Source organism: Bubalus bubalis, chromosome 12, assembly GCF_019923935.1.
Source record: "Bubalus bubalis isolate 160015118507 breed Murrah chromosome 12, NDDB_SH_1, whole genome shotgun sequence".
NCBI lineage: Eukaryota > Metazoa > Chordata > Mammalia > Artiodactyla > Bovidae > Bubalus > Bubalus bubalis.
Window position 1 is genome coordinate 85560674 of NC_059168.1, and position 22465 is coordinate 85583138.

General features: G+C 46.5%; 1 protein-coding gene across 1 annotated transcript in view; it reads right to left on the reverse strand.

Moving 5' to 3' along the window:
• Positions 1-21666, reverse strand: part of LPIN1 (lipin 1) — a 102115-nt gene extending 80449 nt beyond the window's left edge. Inside the window, 1 exon segment of the mRNA XM_006073740.4 lies at positions 21631-21666. The gene's annotated coding sequence lies outside the window, so the exon portion shown is untranslated.
• Between the last annotated feature and the right edge of the window lie 799 nt (positions 21667-22465).

The window sequence follows — 22465 nt, forward strand, 5'->3', positions numbered from 1 at the left end:
GGACTGGAGCCCTCCAGGCTCCTCTGTCCATAGGATTCTTCAGGCAAGAATACTAGAGTATGTTGCCATGCCCTCCTCCAGGGGATCTTCCCAACCCAGGGACTGAACCCACATCTCTAAGGCTCCTGCATTGGCAGGCAGGTTCTTTACCACTAGCATCACCTGGAAAGCCCTGGACTAAAATTTTATATCCCCCCAAATTTATGTGTTGAAGCCGTAACTCCCATATTGATGGCAATTGGGATGCAGAGATAATTGGGTTTAAAGATGAGGTAATGAAGGTGGAGCCTCACCAGAAACCTGGACCCCAAAGCTAAGCATAGTGATCCATCCTCTGACCTCAGCTAGGGAAGCTGGCTCCAGAATAAAATCAGGTTCCTATAAGAAGATGCTACGCAACCTGTTACAGCGCTGTGGGCTCAGGGCCTACCACAGGGTCACTGCTCAGCTTTTAGAGTTTTCAGCTGATAGATCTTTGCACCCAGTTAAGATAAAATCTATGATGCTAACTCATATAAGCCTCTGTCAGCTCTAAAGAATTAGGAAAACAGAAGAGGACTGGATTTGCCAACAACTTATGTGTTAACATGCAGCATTTATGTGCTGCTTGTCAATAGCCATTCACATTGGCATCTGCTTGTTGCCTGGAGTCTAACCACAACATCTTTAATTGTTGACCTAGAACCTGGGCTTGGTTGAGGAAAGTCACTCTATACTCTGAGGACTCCAAGTCTTTGCTGGTGACTCAGTGGTAAAGAATCTGCTGGCGATTGCAGGAGACTGATTCGATCCCTGGGTGGCAAAGATCCCCTGGATAAGGAAAATGGCAATCTACTCCAGTATTCTTGCCTGGGAAATCCCATGGACAGAGGGGACTGGTGGGCTACAGTCCATGAGGTCCCAAAAGGGTCGGACACGACTTAATAACTAAGCAACAACAACAAAGCAGTGTTTACCAAGAAAACTTGTCACATTATAGAATCACCTGGAGAACTGTTAAAACTCTATACCCAGACAAGCATTGACAGCAATTAACCACAGTCTCTGGGGCCAGGACACAGGCATAGGCATATCACAGAACTCCCCATGAGATTCCACTGTCCAGTCACATTTGAAAGCCAGTGTTCTAAGAGTCCACTTCCCTTCATCCTGTACCCTGGCCAGCTGCCCTCTCTCAAAGCGCACCCTCTCTACCAGTGCCCTGTTCCAAGGGTCGACATAAAATGTATATTTCTTCTAAATGTCCATATAAACCAACTCAAAGTAGAGTTAGTGTGTATATGTGTGTGTGTGTGTGTGTGTGTGTGTGTGTGGAGCATGATACACTGAAAGGAGCCAGGGATTCCAGAAGTGGGCCTTGAACTGTGGCAGATTTCCGTCTCGCACTCTCTTTCTGCTTCCTTAACTCCACCCCTTCCCTTCTCCCAACTGCTTCCTCCCAGAATCCCTCCCTCATCAGTCTGGCCATACATGGCTCCCCAGGCAGCTCTTTCCTTCCCATGACCACCTACCTCGGTTCCCCTAACTCCAAAATGTCAACAGAGAAACTGTATCGTTTCAGCTCATCTTCTCAACCTACAATCCAAAGTCTTAGGTGACCAACATCCTAGGAATGACCACCTTTGCTGGGCTGTCCCTGTCTAGAGCTTCCCAGTGCTGCTCACGCCCCCTTTTCCAGCACCTAGTGTACCCCAGACACAGAGCTCCACAGTGCAGGAGACAGCGCCATGATCAGACACGGAGCCTTCCTTCCAGGCCTCCTCAAGTCTGTCAGATATCCAACACTTGATGTCAGGAAGCACTGAGGGAGGAGGAACAGAGAAGACAAGATCAAGCCTGACGGGAGACCCCGGGGCAAGAGGCTCCACACTGCACTCTGATCCCCGCCTTACCTCTTGCTACTTATGTGACCTGGGGCAGGGAATGTTTGACCTTTCTGACCCTCAGTTTTCTTTTCTACTGACTTGGGGTGAAACATCTGATTCCCAGGGCTGTTGGAATTATCTCAAGGGTTTAGTACATTGTACTGTATCAGTGCAATGTCTGACACAACATAGATAGTTCACTCTGGTGAATTTTATGTTAGTAATGATAATTGCTATTATTGTTATTTCTTATGAACACTTAGGAGCCTGATAAAGAATGCAGTAATCAGGTTTGGGCCTTCAGGATGGGGAAGACGCCTAACACAGGGAAAGTGGGTGGGAGGAGGCATTTCAGGCCGAGGACGAGCAGGTGGAAAGACCCCTGGGAAGGCAACGGGGAATGGGGAGCTCAGTGCCTCAAATGGGGGGTCAGCTCCCCAGTTTGGATGCAAGAATGAATTCATACCCTTCTCTCTTCTGCGGTGTCCAATGCATGCTGGGCCCACAGGTGGTCTCAGAAGATGTGTGAAATGAATGATTGACTGGCTGAACTGGTAGTCCAGGAAGGGGATTAACCACTCTGGAGAGTTAAAGTCAATTTCCTGAATTAAGGCACATGCTCCTTTGTGCTTAGGAGAGTTAAATTCAGTTTTTGCTTAGCCCAAAGCAGTAACGTCACACCTGAGTGTAACAACGCACACCTACAAGGAGCATCCGTATCCACCTCCTTTGGCATCCATGGGCACTCTGCCTCACTCACCTCTGGCCTCTCTCTCTGTCCTCACCCCTCCCTCTTGCGGAAGGAAGTACAGAGGTGTGGCTCCTTGGCTCCTCTTCAGTGTGACAGTCAAGACAAATCAAGGAAAAGATTCCATCTTCCCCGATGCATTAAGGGGAAGATCCTGCCTGCTCCTCCCCACTTAGAGCTTTTACTATGCGACCCTTCTTATATGTTCTTTCTCTGCCCTTCTGAGATGCAAATAAATCTTTTTTTAAAGATCTAGATAAGCCTCTGGGCACCTGTAGGACTCAAATGTTTGAAGAACCTAGCAGCCACCTCTTAGAAATGAGAACAGGAAGTTTGTACCCCTGTCTCCCAGCCTCTCTGGGAGGGCAGGTGCCTAATTCTGACAGGTGTCATGCCTCAATCCACGGTGCAAAACTAGCTCTTGTCATAAAGGTACTAGAGGGTCATTATTCCTTTGGATAAAGGTAATAAGCTAACACGATGGCCACTCCATTACCAGGCGAGCTGTGTGTGACACATAGTCCTATCAAGTCCTCTTACTGAGGACTGCTGTCATTTAACTTGAGAACATGTAACCAGCCTGCCGAGACGAAGGAGTGAAATCCTTCATATCTCTGTAGACTCTCCTGGCTGGCCTGGTTTAATGCTTATTCAGTAATAACACTCTTTTCTTTCTCATCTCCCTTTGTGGAGAGGTTCTCTGGGCTTGGAGGAGATCTGTTCTTCATGGTGTGTCCCAGCAGCCTGGCTATCCTCGGGATGTGGGCCTTCCCTGCCCCAGCTGGGAAGCTTGCAAGTGTCACATGACTAAGGTTAACTCATGATAGAAACTCTGGCCACAGGCCAAGTTGTGTTACTGTCATCTCTCCCTCAATCTGTGAGTTGTCTCTCAAAACATGCTGGTTAGGAGTCCAAAGAATCCAAGGATCCATTAAAAAAAAATCGAGGCACTCAATGTGCAAACAGTCATATCTTCACTACCTTCTAAATCCAACACAGCAGAATGTTCTTCGATTGTGAATGTCAGCAACAAAACACAACAGGACCCACAGTGCCTGTAACTGACACCATCACCAGCACCACCAAGTCACAAATATTTTCATGTCACATCAAGGTTGTTGCCGATATTGAGAAACGTCCTGGACACTCATTACTATTTAAAAATTGTGGTTGCTATTCTATCTGCAGCTCAGAGACAGGAGGACCAAGGCAACTTGACCCCAGAGAACCAAGGACAGGAGGTTGCTTCCTCTGGAACTCAGTCAAAAGCAACAAAGAAGGTCTCCCTCTGCCACCGCACACTGCCAAGCTCACAGGAACAACAGGAGGGTCGCAAGAACACCAGGGAGAGGAAACTTAACAGGCAAAGGGACCCTCTCTGAGGTCCAATGGAAAGGAAAGATCTAAAGCTAAAGAGGCAGGGAGGTAAACCCACTGGCACCCTGAAACACAAGGTGTGCCCACAGGAATGTGAAGGGTTCAATGCACTGAGGGCAACCAGAGCAGCAAGGAACTTCAAACCCAGCCCAGCTTCTTCCCAGGTTAACTCACACCCCCATGCTAAGGGCCTGCCATGAGGAAAAGTGGGTCCATTTCTGGAGATAAGAACAATTTGTATGTTTCTATAGTTCTACTGAGATGTCCAGCTTTTAAGAAAAAATTAGGAAAAAAAAATTAGGAGGCAAAGAAAGAGGCAAGATAACACCCTTGCCTCCTGCCCTCAATTTTTCCCAGACCCTGATGTTAACCATCAAAAAACATAGAGTAAGTAGTTCAGTTCTTCTTGAAGTATCTAAGTCAACGTGAAAGTAAGTAATTTAGAATTATGGTTAGAGTGAGAATTTGCCTCCTGCAAAAAGAAAAATGGTGCCTCACGTGGCACCTCAAATGGTGCTTTAAACTGAAGGCCCTGGAGAACCCGTGAACCGGTTATAAGCAGGGAAGGAAATGTTATGAAACCTCCATTTTATGGAAGTGACTCTGGCCAGGGTGGGCCAGCCGTGCAGGATGGCGGTGGGCCAGGCGGCAGGAGACAGCAGAAGTAGCCGGCTTCTGCCACGGCCTGGATATCCGGTTCAGGGGTCAAGTGATGATCAGGCACCGGTTGTCATGGAAAATGGATGAAGGGACAAGTTTCCAAATCCATCAGCTTTTGAGTTCAGGGACCCATATGGCTCCAGTGATAACACCGCCGATCCTCCCAGGCTCCTGGAGGAGGGTGGGCAGTGCCTCTGCAGGCCATGAAGTCTTGACCCCAAGCTGTGAAATGTGAGCTCTTGGAACTTCCCTGAAACTGAAGGTAGAAAACCTTTTTTTTTTTTGGAGGTAGAAAAACAGACTTTCTCATTTGCTTTCGTAATCATCATGAAAGAAGGGCAAGAGACCCAGGGAGAAACAGTGCTTCAGGAGCTGTGCTGAGCTGTGTTCACCTGTTCCCCATCCTGGGCTGGAGCCCTCATGTGGGCATCTGTCTACACAAGTTGGCTTTGTGGGGAGGTGCCTGGCTACCACAATGTCCCAGTCAGAAACATAACAAAACCAAGAAAATACCCACTATCTTAAAATCCCAGTGAAACTGCACGTCCCATAAATATTTGTGTGCTGATGGTGGGTCATGACTAGCTTGCCCTGAGGGTCTCAAGACACCTCTGCTCTGTTTGGCCTACAGGAAGGGGAGGAGCAGGGAGCCCCGAGGGGTTGAAGGGCAAAGGCAAAGGTCACCTACTTTACAGGGGCGCTGTGGGCTCGGCTTGGGTCCCGGTTTGGGAATCGAAGTTCCTGTCCCTATTGTCTTGTCCTTCTAACAGGAATTAGACTCTGGAGGTTTCTGTTCGGTGCCAACTTGCAGAACTCCCTGAAAATACACTCAGTATCACAGGCCCGCACGTACATCTAAATGGCATTTCCCCACGTTAATACGTTAATGAGACAAAAATACTGGAAAATTGTTTGTATAAATTCAAATTTTACAAACACGCACCATGGTTTACCCTTCTTCAAGGAACTCTACCAGCAGGCGATCAACGACACTGAGCAGATGAGGAGTCCTGGGTTTAACAGCCCAGAGCAAACCACAGAAGGTCACAGAAGGGAGAACTGAGACCCCAGGAGTCTTGTAACAGGGCTGTCACGTCCCCACACCTCAGCACTGGGTCCACTCTTCAGTGGGTTCTGTGCCTGAGAAGGCAGTGTGGGGAATGGCTGGACGTGTCGCCTGACGACTAGCACCTGGTCATGTCCACCCTTCCTCCTGCCTTTTACCTTCACTGCCGGCAGAAAGCCTCGTCTTCTCCTCTTGGCGGGCATGTCGTCAGGACCCTGTTCCACTTCCGTTAGCTTCACATGAAGGTCCCTGCTCGTGGGAACATTGGCCCCCGGGTCGATCTTCCTCTTTCTGTCAGCGTTCTGGTTCCCAGCAGGCCAGGCCACTGCTTACCGGCTGCTGTTAGCACAGGCATGGCGGCCGCCCCACCCCCATCTCGCCACCTCTCTCTCTTTCCTCCTGATCGTGCCCTTCAGCCCCCCTCCTCCCCTCCCATGTTCTCTCCTTGTCCATTGCCCTTTCACCTGCACCCTCTGCAAAGACCCCAGGGAAAGCTCATTGTTAGGCAGCAGGATTGTGATGGCCCCGCTGGGGTTATGATATCAGAGAAGACAGCGCTCAGTAATCCAACTGATTGGAGCTGGTCAGAGGCCGGCACTGGTCCAGAAGAGAACTGATAGACACTAGGGATGATCGAAAGCTTGGAACAGGACATGATCAAATTTTCCCATGACATCGGATTTTGCCTGGCTGAATTCTAAGTTCACAGAAAGCTAACTAGAAGGGACTTTCAATTCATTTTTAATTCACTTCAACTAAGTGAGGAAAAAACATTAAGGGAGGAATTACTTTATCCATTTCTTATAGAGCACAAAAATTGGGTGTTATTTATAAAGTATACTGGGCTTCCCAGGTGGCACTAGTGATAAAGAACCCACCTGCCAATGCAGGAAACATAAAAGGCACAGGTTTGATCCCTGCATTGGGAAGATCCCCTGGAGGAGGGCAGGCAACCCACTCCAGTATTCTTGCCTGGAGAATCCCATGGACGGGGGAGCCTGGCAGGCTACGGTCCATAGGGTCGCAAAGAGGCAGACACGACTGAAGCAATTTAGCACGCACATGTTAAGTATACTGTAAGAGATTTCTGTCATAGACCTTGTTGCAGAAAAAGCATCAATTCTAAAAAGTTTAGGCTATATAGGAACCCTTTGAAATGCCTAAGTGATAGACAAAAATGATGAGTGATTACAGGATACAACTGTTTACCTATTATCCAATAAACCAAAAACTAGTTTTTAAATGGTGATAAACTAGAAAGTTATTGTACAGTTAGAATGGAATCCTTTAAAATATGACAACACTGCTAGATGAGCATCACAAGTCTTTGCTCATGTGTGACCCTGGGAACTCAAGCTTTCAGCGGAATATCAAGGACCAACCACCTTGTGCCCCTGTTGGGTTAGTCTTTGCATCGATACCTAAGATTACAGTGGGGTTGTTTTCTCATAAGCAATTTCCTTAGGCATGACCAGAATGTGGTGGTTTAGTCACTAAGTCATGTCTGACTCTTGCGACCCCATGGACTATAGCCCTTCAGGTTCCTCTGTCCATGGGATTCTCCAGGCAAGAACACTGGAGTGGGTTGCCATTTCCTTCTCCAGGGGATCTTCCCAACCCAGGAATCTCACCCGGGTCTCCTGCATTGCAGGCAGATTCTTTACCGACTGAGCTACAAGGGAAGCCTACCAGCTTGCCTACCAGCAATGCCTACCAGCAAATGTTAGACATCAGAGTAGAAGGTAAAACTTGGAAATACGGGTACACAAACCTAGAAATACTGGTTCACAAACCATGGGCCTTCTCATTCTTCAGAGAAATCCATAGTTAGAACCAGAGGTGGTCTTCCAGATGTAACACCCTGCTTACCCCCTCCCACATCGCCTTTGGATGGTCAGGAAGGGCGGTGGTGAGGAGATACCCCTCGTCCAAGGTAAGGAGCATTGGCTGTGCTTTGCTGGAGCAGCCGTGAAGAGATATCCCACGCCCAAGGTAAGAGAAACCCAAGTAAGACGGTAGGTGTTGCAAGATGGCATCAGAGGGCAGACACACTGAAACCATACTCACAGAAAACTAGTCAATCTAATCACACTAGGACCACAGCCTTGTCTAACTCAATGAAACTAAGCCATGCCCGTGGGGCAACCCAAGATGGGCGGGTCATGGTGGAGAGATCTGACAGAATGTGGTCCATTGGAGAAGGGAATGGGAAACCACTTCAGTATTCTTGCCTTGAGAACCCCATGAACAGTAGGAAAAGGCAAAATGATAGAATACTGAAAGAGAAACTCCCCAGGTCAGTAGGTGCCCAATATGCTACTGGAGATCAGTGGAGAAATAACTCCAGAAAGAATGAAGGGATGGAGCCAAAGCAAAAAGAATACCCAGCTGCGGATGTGACTGGTGATAGAAGTAAGGTCCGATGCTGTAAAGAGCAATATTGCATAGGAACCTGGAATGTCAGGTCCACGAATCAAGGCAAATTGGAAGTCGTCAAACAAGAGATGGCAAGAGTGAATGTCAACATTCTAGGAATCAGCGAACTGAAATGGACTAGAATGGGTGAATTTAACTCAGATGACCATTATATCTACTACTGCAGGCAGGAATCCCTCAGAAGAAATGGAGTAGCCATCATGGTCAACAAAAGAGTCCGAAATGCAGTACTTGGATGCAATCTCAAAAATGACAGAATGATCTCTGTTCATTTCCAAGGCAAACCATTCAACATCACAGTAATCCAAGTCTATGCCCCAACCAGTAACACTGAAGAAGCTGAAGGTGAACGGTTCTATGAAGACCTACAAGACCTTTTAGAACTAACACCCAAAAGAGATGTCCTTTTCATTATAGGGGACTGGAATGCAAAAGTAGGAAGTCAAGAAACACCTGGAGTAACAGGCAAATTTGGCCTTGGAATATGGAATGAAGCAGGGCAAAGACTAATAGAGTTTTGCCAAGAAAATGCACTGGTCATAACAAACACCCTCTTCCAACAACACAAGAGAAGACTCTATACATGGACATCACCAGATGGTCAACACCGAAATCAGATTGATTATATTCTTTGCAGCCAAAGATGGAGAAGCTCTATACAGTCAGCAAAAACAAGACCAGGAGCTGACTGTGGCTCAGACCATGAACTCCTCCTTATTGCCAAATTCACACTGAAATTGAAGAAAGTAGGGGAAACCACTAGACCATTCAGGTATGGCCTAAATCAAATCCCTTATGATTATACAGTGGAAGTGAGAAATAGATTTAAGGGCCTAGATCTGATAGAGTGCCTGATGAGCTATGGAATAAGGTTCGTGACATTGTACAGGAGACAGGGATCAAGACCATCCCCATGAAAAAGAAATGCAAAAAAGCAAAAGGCTGTCTGGGGAGGCCTTACAAATAGCTGTGAAAAGAAGAGAAGCAAAAAGCAAAGGAGAAAAGGAAAGATATATACATCTGAATGCAGAGTTCCAAAGAATAGCAAAGCGAGATAAGAAAGCCTTCTTCAGCGATCAATGCAAAGAAATAGAGGAAAACAACAGAATGGGAAAGACTAGGGATCTCTTCAAGAAAATCAGAGATACCAAAGGAACATTTCATGCAAAGATGGGCTCGATAAAGGACAGAAATGGTATGGACCTAGCAGAAGCAGAAGATATTAAGAAGAGATGGCAAGAATACACAGAAGAACTGTACAAAAAAGATCTTCATGACCCAGATAATCACGATGGTGTGATCACTGACCTAGAGCCAGACATCCTGGAATGTGAAGTCAAGTGGGCCTTAGAAAGCATCACTATGAACAAAGCTAGTGGAGGTGATAGAATTCCAGTTGAGCTATTCCAAATCCTGAAAGATGATGCTGTGAAAGTGCTGCACTCAATATGCCAGCAAATTTGGAAAACTCAGCAGTGGCCACAGGACTGGAAAAGGTCAGTTTTCATTCCAATCCCAAAGAAAGGCAATGCCAAAGAATGCTCAAACTACCACACAATTGCACTCATCTCACACGCTAGTAAAGTAGTGCTTAAAATTCTCCAAGCCAGGCTTCAGCAATATGTGAACCGTGAACTTCCTGATGTTCAAGCTGGTTTTAGAAAAGGCAGAGGAACCAGAGATCAAATTGCCAACATCCGCTGGATCAAGGAAAAAGCAAGAGAGTTTCAGAAAAACATCTATTTCTGCTTTATTGACTATGCCAAAGCCTTTGACTGTGTGCATCACAATCAACTGTGGAAAATTCTGAAAGGGATGGCAATACCAGACCACCTGATCTGCCTCTTGAGAAATTTGTATGCAGGTCAGGAAGCAACAGTTAGAACTGGACATGGAACAACAGACTGGCTCCAAATAGGAAAAGGAGTACGTCAAGGCTGTGTATTGTCACCCTGCTTATTTAACTTATATGCAGAGTACATCATGAGAAACGCTGGACTGGAAGAAACACAAGCTGGAATCAAGATTGCCGGGAGAACTATCAATAACCTCAGATATGCAGATGACACCACCCTTATGGCAGAAAGTGAAGAGGAACTAAAAAGCCTCTTGATGAAGGTGCAAGTGGAGAGTGCAAAAGTTGGCTTAAAGCTCAACATTCAGAAAACGAAGATCATGGCATCTGGTCCCATCATTTCATGGCAAATAGATGGGGAAACAGTGGAAAGAGTGTCAGACTTTATTTTTCTGGGCTCCAAAATCACTACAGATGGTGACTGCAGCCATGAAATTAAAAGATGCTTACTCCTTGGAAGGAAAGTTATGACCAACCTAGATAGCATATTCAAAAGCAGAGACATTACTTTGCCAACAAAGGTCTGTGTAGTCAAGGCTATAGTTTTTCCTGTGGTCATGTATGGATGTGAGAGTTGGACTGTGAAGAAGGCTGAGCGCCGAAGAATTGATGCTTTTGAACTGTGGTGTTGGAGAAGACTCTTGAGAGTCCCTTGGACTACAAGGAGATCCAACCAGTCCATTCTAAAGGAGATCAGCCTTGGGATTTCTTTTTTAAGGAATGAAGCTGAAACTCCAGTACTTTGGCCACCTCTTGCGAAGAGTTGACTCATTGGAAAAGACTCTGATGCTGGGAGGGACTGGGGGCAAGAGGAGAAGGGGATGACAGAGGATGAGATGGCTGGATGGCATCACTGACTCAATGGACATGAGTCTGAGTGAACTCTGGGAGTTGGTGATGGACAGGGAGGCCTGGCGTGCTGCGATTTATGGGGGTCACAAAGAGTCGGACACGACTGAGCGACTGATCTGATTTGAATCTTGATGGAAAAGTTGCATGTGTAAGACCAACTCTCACAAGGAAGAGAATGCTTCCTTTCATCTCTAGCTCAGAGTACCTTGGGTAGATTTGTGGTTAACCCACTCCAGTATTCTTGCCTGGAGAACTCCATGGACAGAGGACCTTGGTGGGCTACAGTCCATAGGGTCACAAAGAGTTGAACACAACTGAGTGACTAACACTGTAGAATCCTAAAAAGCATGTTCTGCTGTCAAAATTCTGGGAAGTAGGTTCTGGTAACTGCATGGGATTTGTACATTGCTCTGTGCACTGGTCACTATGCAACCCAGCACCTCTGGGCAATCATGTGTAAATCTACCATGTTCTGTCGCATATAAGAGAATGCTGTTCAAAAAAGTGGATCTAAACTTTCTACAAATCATTTCAACCAAATACAAGGCTCTTCTGTAGTCTCTCCAGATCTTGTCAACCCAGCCTTACCAAACTTTAAAGGCTAAGAAAATATTAACTTGTTTCCTGGGAGTCTCATCCTTAAAGTTCACCCTTTGCTATTGAGATGTGAAGTCAGCATATTCATGGCCATGAGATTTCAGCCTGTGTGCCCCTCTGCGAGCCTTGGGAGAAGAAGACCCCGAAGGTGCACATTTCCCCCCACCCTGGGGTATTGGGCTGCACAGGAAGATGACTGACAGCCCAAAAGAAAGGAAGTCATTTTCCATGGTTTTCTCTGCAGGTCACACCACACTCACAAAACCACATTTGGTGCCGGCCTCCGTGCTTGAGAGATATAAGGATGGCCTGGAAGGAATGAGCTAGCCTGAAAGGCGAGGCCAAACCACTCTCTAAGTATAATGACCAAAGCTGCTTAAATTGCAAAAGAAAACCCAGCGTGGGGAACGGGAGATGGAGAAATAGTGACCTAATGAGAGGACAGGATTGTATTTGCCTGTAGATTCCAAACCATCTGAAGGATGGAAGTAGGTGGATCTGCAGTCATGATAAAAGGGACCCACGGCCTCTGCAGAGGTCATGCCTCTGCAAGGAGGCTCCTCTGCGCCTGGAGCCTGGGGGCTCCCTGCTGGACCCCCACTAGGAGCAGGGCTGTGGAGACAAATCCAGAGTGAACAGCTGGATTTTTTGTGTGACTGGGTTGAGAAATCTGAGCTCAGCTTCGTGGTCCTACCAGAACATCCCTCAGAGGAGTGGGGGGTCTGTGCAGAGGTGGGCAGTTGGGTTCGGCATGCTTCCACTTGATTCTCTGATGCCTGGATTGAATTAGCTGCTCCACCTCCCTCTGCCCTCCAAAGAGGATGACCTGGTTCTAGCGAAGCTCTCCGTTGGGTGAAATGGAGAAGGTCCCTGAGGCTTCTGCCCCGAAGACAGAAGGGACAGGAGCACTTCTGCCTAAAGGGACTCTGAGAGTAAGCTGGTTCCAAAAGCTAATTTTGAGTTTTAGATCTCCCCCTGGTCCAGCCCTCAGGCTCCCCAGAGGGAACATGTCCCCACCCCTATGGCCCCCCCAAGCTCATTACAAAATCTGACCTGGGACTCTGTGATTTTTCCTCCCAGAACAGAGAAGATGTAAGCCCAGTAAAAATATCCCACGTGTCTTTCTGGAAACAGAGGTGTCTTAGACAGGGTGTCGTTCTGGGGACCGGGAGATCTAGGTCCTTGTCTATGTTCTGCCACTTACAGGATCCTGCCTAGGTCACCTCAGTCTCCATGATGGAGAAAGTGAGGAAGTGGGAATAGAGGGCCATCTGCTCTGACCTGTCATTTACACATCTATGCTGTGACTTCATGGGGACAGACAGCCTCATATCTGTCTGATCCCCCAACACACGCAGTGCAGTAACGGTCAGTCTGGGGCCCATGCCCCATTCCAGGGCATCTCCGTTCATTTCAGAGGATATTGAGGTAGCTTCAGAAGGAATAACTGAATTCTCTTTCATTTTAGAATGTCACATCTCCACCCCCCCCACCCCATATTCTCCTCTCCTGTCTACCTCCCTGGGGGATGTGTAAGCAAAGGCTTGGGCATAACTAACCTAAACAGAGGAAATTCTGAGCCGAGCAGGGCATACTCAAGACAAAGAATGAGTTGGGAGTTTCCTGAACTTCCCACGGAAGGCAGGGAGTGGGGGCTGGGCAGACCAGGGTTTATCCGGGCTCCAACACTGCTCAGTTTCAATTCTCTTCTACCGTTTCCTGCACTGTAGCATTGAATATGCCACAGTACTGTCTTGCTCCACTGATGCTCAGCTTAGCTGCAGTGTTCTCAGGAGACCCAGAGACAGCTGCGTCAGCCAGAGAGCATCTGGATGGGGAGTGGTTCTCTGACAGACAGGCACCTGCTTCTCCAGCATCAGACATCTGATGGCCTGTCTGGGGCCCGGCTGCTCTGCCTTCACCATTTCTCTACATAGTCAAGGCTCCAGATGCACTGGGTAATTTTCAAGTCCTTGTGCTTGTCCTGTTCCCTCCCACCACAGGGCCTTTGCACATGCTGCTGCCTCCACATGGAATTCTCTCCCCCTTCTTCACCGGGTTAACCACTGCTCATTCTTCATGCTTAGTTCAAGCATCAGTAACCTCCCCAATGATGTCAGTACTCCCTGTTAGACACTTGGACTGCTCTGCAAATCTTTCACTTAGCCTACTGATCAAATTTAAATGTTCCATTTGTGTGTGCAATGATTGTAAATCTCTCCCCCAGCAGACAGACTCTACAGGAGGGAAAAGACCATTTCTGTTTTAAGGATCTAGCACCATTTCTGGTACTTAATCGGTGTTCAATAAATATTTTGAAATGTATGCTTAATTATCACATGGGGTCATAATGCCCAGTTGCAAATATATGTTCATCTTAATGAAAATTTACTAGGCATGCACTGGTGTTAAAGATACCGGTGCCCTTATCATGAATGAGGCAGGAGGGAAGTCACAAAAGATACACCCATTTATGCAACTAGCCATTTCTGAGTGCTTATCCTGTGTCAGGTACAGTGGGGACGTTAACAATTAAGAGACACCTCTGACCTTGAAGAGCTCACGAACAAGTTGATACATAGTGCATCCCACAAGAGAAGACAAGGACACACAATTCAGAACAGGATGCCCACCAGGTGGGAGAAGGAATTGCTAACAGGGAGGATTGGGGATCAGATCAGATCAAGTCAGATCAGTCACTCAGTCGTGTCCGACTCTGCGATCCCATGAATCGAAGCACGCCAGGCCTCCCTGTCCATCACCAACTCCCAGAGTTCACCCAGACTCACGTCCATCGAGTCAGTGATGCCATCCAGCCATCTCATCCTCTGTCGTCCCCTTCTCCTCTTGCCCCCAATCCCTCCCAGCATCAGTCTTTTCCAATGAGTCAACTCTTCGCATGAGGTGGCCAAAGTACTGGAGTTTCAGCTTTAGCATCATTCCTTCCAAAGAACACCCAGGGCTGATCTCCTTCAGAATGGACTGGTTGGATTTCCTTGCAGTCCAAGGGACTCTCAAGAGTCTTCTCCAACACCACAGTTCAAAAGCATCAATTCTTCGGCGCTCAGCCTTCTTCACAGTCCAACTCTCACATCCATATATGACCACAGGAAAAACCATAGCACACGCTATAAAACCTAAGCATTCACTGAATAGGAAATGATCCTTCTCGGTAAGATTCTAATTAAATACATTATTGTTGGATCTGATTCTGCTAGTGCCTAGCACCGATCTATCTTGGACAAGAGTTACAGAGCAGGGCTGTCATGATTCAGGCTAAGAAATGCAAATCGGCTGTAAGGTATCTGCAGAGTATTTCTAGATAGGAACACAGTGAACATCGTCAGACAAGTTCAGAAGAGCTCCGGTAATGATGCTGGACAAGGAGGAAAATCCTGGGTCAGGATGGCAGGTAAAGCAGAATGAACACAGGCGTTTATTTTCCCTTTACTTCCAGATGTTGTTGTTCAGTCACTGAGTGGCGTTCTACTCTTTGTGACCCCATGGAGTGCAGCACACCAGGCTCCTCTGGCCTCTACTGTCTCCCGGAGTTTGCCCATTGACTTTATAATGCTATCTAACCATTTTATCCTCTGCTGCCCTCTTCTCCTTTTGCCTTCAATCCTTCCCAGCACCAGAGTCTTTTCCAGTGAGTTACCTCTTTACATCAGGTGGCCAAAGCGTTGGAGCTTCAGCTTCAGCAACAGACCTTCCAATGAATATTTAGGGTTGACTTCTTTAGGATTGACTGGTTTGTACTTTCAGATACCTCATCTCTTTAGATTTCAAGGAAACTTCAGAACTTAAAATTTCACAACCGTGAAGAGAGGACCATCTTCCATGGAAAAGACGTTTAATCAAATTTGGAATGTGGAAGCAAAGGAAAGGGTTGAGTAAAGAAATAACACGGAGCAAGTTATGACCTGGAATGCCTGCAAAGGGGCTGCAGTGAAGGGCGGAGCTACCTGCCCAGGAGAACCTCAAAGGAGGGGCCAGAGCCAGAACCATGTGGTCTGGGTAACAGCTCCCTGACTGTTTATTCCAGAGCGAACCCCAGCAATGGGAAATTCCAGGCAACCTTCCTACCCCATCCATATTAAAGAAAAACAGTCAACTGCTAATCACCAGATGCTTGAGGAAACTGCAATCTGAAAGAAAAAGAACGACAGACGGGGGAAATCTGACTCCAGAAGAAATAAAAAATAATTAAGGGAACAGAAGAGAAATTAATAGGAAGAAATTCCCAAATTTGAAGCTCGGTGAGATCGGGGAGGTTATTCCATACATAAAGCAAAAATAGAAGAATGCTATGAAAGAGAAAAAAAACTAGAGAACAAAAAGGAATCTGTTAAAGGAAATTTTTGATTGCAAAAAATAATAATGAGAAAAATAGAAGGTTAAGTTAATGAAATCTGCCAATCATAGACCAAAAAGTTGGGCAATAGGGGATGAGGGAGATAGGGGAGGAGAACGTCATTGGTCTCCAGTCACCACTCTTGTTTGTTTTCCATTTTCCTTTAATCTGTTGAAATATCTCATCTGTTGATATTCATTAGCTTACAAGTGTGTTGTCCACCAGGGCAATACAGACTCACGCTCCAAGGTCTGAGCAGAATGAATGGGACACAATCCACTGCTGAGGCTTCAGGATACAAAGGGTTAACCGATACCCAGAAGCTTCCAGATTGAAAATAATAAGTCATCTAGGAAGGAACAAATGTCAGACTGGCATAGCGGTAACATTAGTTCTTGGAAGTCAATGAAACAATGCATTCAAAATTCTGTGAAAAATTAATATTAACCTCAAATTCTCATTCCAACCAAACTATCAAACATGAAGCCAAATTAAAAAAGAGATTCAGACTCACAAGGACACAGAAACTTCTCTTCTAGCCCCCTTTTCTGGGAGATCACATGAAAATTAATTCCAGTTTGCTTACTTCTAAAGAGTAAACTAAGAAAAGAAGAAAATAAGGATCTGGGTTAAGGTAGGTGTAATGAGAGCCTCCCTAGATGACAGGTCTAGTGGAGGACTGAGAGCAAGCAGGAAGGGAGGTCTCCTGGAGTGAGAGGTGATCCAAGAGAAAAAGGGCTCCTACACAGAGAGCTTGGAAAAACCAGGGAACATGATACAGGTACTAAATGCAAGGAATAAATGACAAGAATTAGAAACTACTGAACAAGAGAAACTTCTTATACAGGCAGCATACTACAGAGCTCGAGAACAAAGTCTCTGGAGCTAGGTGTGGGTCTGAATCCTAACCCTGCCCTTCTTCAGCTGTGTGACCTTGAGCGAGTGGCTCAACCTCTCTGTGCTCATTTTTCTCATCTCTCAATTAGAGATAATAATAAGACCAACTTATAGATCTATTGTAAGGAAGTAAATGAGTTAATATTTATAATGCTCTTACCAAAAAAACAAAACAAAACAAAACAAACCTATCACTTGTTCCATATAAGGTTTGTTGAATAAATAAGAAATAAGTAAGAAAACCAAAGTTCTATATGAAAATCACGGTCATCCAAATAAATTAGTAAATAGATCCAAATTAAAACAAGTTAATGGATTTAAAGAACGTGATAGTTTCCAAGTGACAGGTTGAAGTAAAAGCTTATCAGTGTGTGTGTAGTGGGGAGGACAGGCAGGGACTGGGAAGCATATATTTTTCCTGCTAACAAGGAAAAAGGCAAACATAACTTCTAGGAAAAACACACCCCCTGCCTAAGAAAAACTCCATATGTAAGAAAGATAGAGCCTAAACACAGAACTAAACAAGGATAGGATTACACATAAATCGAAGAGTATGAAAAAGAATGCATTTACATACGATGATCTGTGAGAATCAGCTAGATTCTCCTCTCTCAGTAGGTCCATAGGACAAGGTGCAAAGCAGATACAGAAGTGGTCGGGGTTAGGAACCTGGAACTATGGCTTCAGCTCTGAGCCAGCATTTCTGAGTTGATTTTCTAGAAAGTAGGTACATGAAGCACTTTGATAAAATATTTCAAAAATTAATTTAAATCTAACCAAAGTCACTTCCTCCCCACGCAAAACATGCTGTCCACCCTAAAATCCTGTCCTTTGTCAGACCTGAAGACAAGAAAGAAAAACAGTAAGCAAAACACAGCTCCAAGAAACTGTGCCAGGATCATCTAGAATTCTGGGAATTGTTGCTTTTGTTAGGAATGGTGCAATCAAAGCACAGGTTGGCCAAGAGGGAGGCTTCATGTGACAAACTGTACCATGTTCCCTCGTCCAAGTTAAGCGGCTTACGTAGTTTGGGTGGACATTTCATTGCTCAATTCTCCCTCCAGAATTCAGGGCCTATTGCCTTGAATGAACCTCTCTTTGTAGGGGGAGAGGATAGATGTGCTGCTGTGTATCTGGGGCGGGGGGAGGTTTCTGCCGCCCATTGCCAGATTCTTCAAACTGGGAGCAGGACCCCCCAGGGAAGCCCACCCTCAGACATTCCTCGGGTCCGTGAAGAATTCATCACTAGCTTCTCTGTACCAAGCAGCCCACATGGAACTCCACCATGGCACGTGATACAAGTCTTGTCACTGCATCATTTCTTATGCCTCTATCTCCTCTGCCGGCCAGTGAGCCCTTCAAGCCAAAGACTAACCACAACACGCTCATCACTGTACCTTGTGCCTCGCACATTCATCTATACAATAACCAGGAGACAGAGACAAGGGCAGGGACAGAGATCTTGAGTCCTACTATCTGCCCCATCATACTTTCCCTTTGTTTTGGGTTTTTCTCATCACTAAGCATTTTTGGCGTTTATGAACCTATTGTCTAAGGATAACAACATACCAAAAAATTACCAAAAGCTGCCATAGTAGAGGTTCTGACTGAAAACCTACCTACATGACCTCGCCCACCTCCCCATGCCACACACTGCTGGGTGATTCTGTCCCCCTGCAGTGACACTGTTCTGCTGTTGACCCACAGTTCAGTATCTCCAGTCCTGACCTTGCCTCTCGGCTCCAGACCGTTCATCCGACCACCTCCTACACACCTCCATTTGGGCAGTCCTCCAAGCACTTCAACTCAACTGAGCTAATGACCACTTGCTAAAGGGTCTCCCTGCCTCCAGCCCCACCCCATGTCTGCCCTGTAACAGGCTGCAGATCTGACTTAGCACTGTCTGCTTAAGTCTTTTCAGTGCTAACCCTTCCTCCATTACCTTTTCTTGTAGGATAAAGGCCAACTCCTTAGAACAGAAAGTGAACCCCACCCCCCATCATCGGCACTGCTTTCCCCTCCTCCACTGTCATCACCCACTCTTTCAATCATATGATCCAGTTCTTACCTCCATGCCTGTCTCACTTAGGCCTCTTTCAAGACCATGCTTCTCTCTCTCTTTTTTTTTTAAATTTTATTTTATTCATGCTTCTCTTGGACTCACTTTCTCTTGGAAGCATTTTTTCTGAATTGCTTCTAAACTCTCTACCCAACCCAATCTGAGTTACAAGCCCATCTTCTCTTCTACGGGCTTCCCTGGTGGCCTAGTGATCAAGAATACACCTGCCAATGCTGGAGACGCAAGAGACGCAGTTTCGATCCCTGGGTCAGGAAGACCCCCTGGAGGAGGAAATGGCAACCCACTCCAGTATTCTTGCCTGGAGAATCCCATGGAGAAAGGAAGACTGTTGGGCTATAGTCCGTGGGTTGGCAAAGAGTGGGACATGACTGAGCAACTAAGCAAAAACATACACACACACTTCTCTTCTACACGATACCTGGTGGTAAACAGAGAGCACTCTGTGTTCACAATGGGATGACCTCCCAATGTACCAAAGGAAATAAAGCTCAGAGAAGTTAGGGAACTTGCTCAATATCACACGTACTCTAAAAGTGGCAACTGTCACCAAAACTCTGCTCTCCTAATTCAGTTCTCCTGCATAGACAGTTAAGATTTTCTGTAATTTCGCCCTAAAAAGCAGAAACTTTACATCCCCTGTCCACGGTTTCTTGTCTTGTTAAATCATGAGCTCTGTGAAGGTCCAGTAGAAGGCCTGACAGTAAGGCCCAACTGATGTCTTTCCTTGACTGCCTTTCTTGTAACCATGGCCATTGCCCAGCACCATGGACCGGAGGCTGGGCCTGGAAACCTGGTGGCCGTGGGCTCCAGACCCCAGGTGTGGAGAATGGGATTTGGCCATGGAAAATGGCAGCCTCAGACCACCTCATGACGGCCAGCCCCCATGGCTACCCACAGGCAGAGCAGCTCACTTACCAGGACATCCTGCCCCTTCTCTCCGCCATAGAGGACGGCTCCCCTCACTCCAGCCTCAACTGCCGCTAATTGCCCGCCCCACTCAGGATTCCTGGCCTCTGATTGGGCCCAGTGCTTGCCAATCCACTTGGAAATAGAACCTGCGCTTTTCCCAGCATTCCCAGGGCCAGGTCTTCCTCAGGAGCCTTTTTCATTCACTTAACTGGAGTCTCTGGATTCATGTATGAAGACGTGCTCTGGCTGGCCCTGCACTGGGCCTCCTGGGTCCTCTGCAAATCCTCCTGGTCCACACTCTGACCAGAGTCTCTCCCAGACTGAGCTCTTTGAGAGCAAGACCAAGTGTAACTTTTATTCTATATACCAAAACAGCACAGGCCACAGTCGAGACAGATGACTATTGAGGCTTTATTACTTCCTCCCTGTGTGCGCATGCTAAGTCGCTTCAGTCGTGTCTGACTCTTTGTGACCCTATGGACACTGTGGAGCCTGCCAGGCTTCTGCATCCATGGGATTCTCCAGGCAAGAATACTGGAGTGGGTTGCCATGCCCTCTTCCAGGGGATCTTCCCAACACAAGGATCGAACCTGCATCTCTTCTGTCTCATGCATTGGCAGGCAGGTTCATTACCACTAATGCCACCTGGGAAGCCCACTTCCTCTCTAGAGTATTCCAAAAGCCTTTTCTTGAGACCCCTCCACCTGCAATGTATTCTCTCAAGTCTCTTCTCCACAGGAGAGAACCTCAGGTTTAAAATCCACTGGGCAGAGCAAGTTGTAGGCAACTACTGGAGCTTAAAGTCTGGCCCAGGGCAACGTGCAGGTGATTTGCAGGTACTGTGAGAAAGGAGCCAGGATGTAGATGGAGCACTGCCAGTTATGCTTCAGCAAAATGCGCCTTCCCTCAAGCTACAGAGGCTCAAGTCAGACTCGTGAGCAGAACGTGGAAGCTGGCGTGGGCATGCGGACAAGGGAGGTGCTGGCCCTCAGGCTGCTGAACAAGGGAGACCCTGAAAGAGCAGAGAACAAAGCACTAACAGTCACAGAGACAACCCGAAAGGCAGGGCCAAGGCTTGGGGACCAGGCATGGGGCAGTGACCAAATGGACCAATGGGTGCAGAAAGAAGAGGCAGAATCTGCAGGAGGACTCTGAGGGGTTCAGTGGCAGCTGCAAGGGCTTTTATTAATGAGATGGACATCTGACCATCTATCAGGGGCAAACCAATAGCCTGAACTTGATATGAACCATTTCCTGTTAGCACTAGGGAGCCACCAAATGCTTTTTAATCAGGGAGGTGATAAAGTCAGATCTCTGACAAGCTCTAGGTCCATCTATGTTGCTGCAAATGGCATTACTTCATTCTTTTTAATGGCTGAATAATCTTCTGCTGTACATGTGTACCACATCTTCTTTATCTATTCCTCGAACAATGGACATTTAGGCTGCTTCCATGTCTTGGCTATTGTAAATAGTGCTGCAGTGAGCACTGGGGTGCATGCATCCTATTGGACCCACTCTGCTCAATGTTAAGTGGCAGCCTGGATGGGAGGAGGCTTTGGGGAGAATGCATACATGAGCATTATGGCTGAGTGGCTTTGTTGTACACCTGAAACTATCACAGCATGTTAATCAGCTATACTCTAATATAAAAGAGAAAGTTATAAACATAACAAAAATCAGATCTATGCCCAAGAGAGGATGGCTCACAAGCAGAAGAGATTAGAAACTAGCCAAAACGTTCTGGGCTTCCTCTGGGGCTCATCAAACCTTTAGAAAGGGCTACAGAGCAACTCTGAAAGCTTTGGGGGGAATAGTAGTCCTGGTTTGGGGACTGCGTGTATCCATGGCAATAAGCCAGTTGGTCCAATAGTATTTTCTCTCATCTGGAAATGTTAAAGTATCATTAGGGCATTCATAGCAACTCCACTCACATTAATGTTTGAAGACCAGACATTTCGAATCCATCCAGGGTCTCTCATTATTGGAATCTGGAAAACAAAAACATTAGAAAATAATTCATGGTGATGTTCTGAAATTACTGGTAGCGTTTGCACAACCTCGTGAATGTACTAAGAACTACTGAACTGTATGCTTTAACATGGTGAATTTTATGGTATGTGAATTATGTCTCAATAAAAAAAGAAACCGAGGACTTCCCTGGTGGTCTCATGGCTAAGACTCCACGCTCCCAATGCAGGGGGCCCAGGTTCGATCCCCCGTCAGGGAACTAGATCCCACAATGCTGCAACTAAGAGCTGGCACAGCCAAATAAATATTTTTAAAAATAAATAAACAAAAATAAAAAAGGAAATTGAATAAAAAGAAGGATGTGGTGAGGTTTTTTTCCCCTGCACTCAGTTAGAGGGTAGGGTTTGGTAAGAAAGGACACAACATGAGGTCGTAAATCTCTCTCTCTTTTCTTCATCATCTTTGTCCTCCCAAAGCATGTGGACCTACTGGGGAAACTTCAGGAGATAAGGCAGCGTGAAGAAATGACAGGATGTGGAATCTGAAGACACGTGGGCTTCCTCTACTATGTCTTGGCTATAGGGACGCACGGGGCTAGTTCTCTTATCTGTATGATGGATGTAACGATAACCTCAGAATGGACAGGTGCATTGTGAGCATTAACGGAGTCCACTCAGGCGAAGGGGCACAGCCTCACACACAGATGAGCTGCTAAGACTGTTGGTGTGAAATTATCCAAGGAAGTAGGACCTGCACTGTCTGCTTTTCCCACAGGGACCCCAGTTAGAGCTCCCAGCC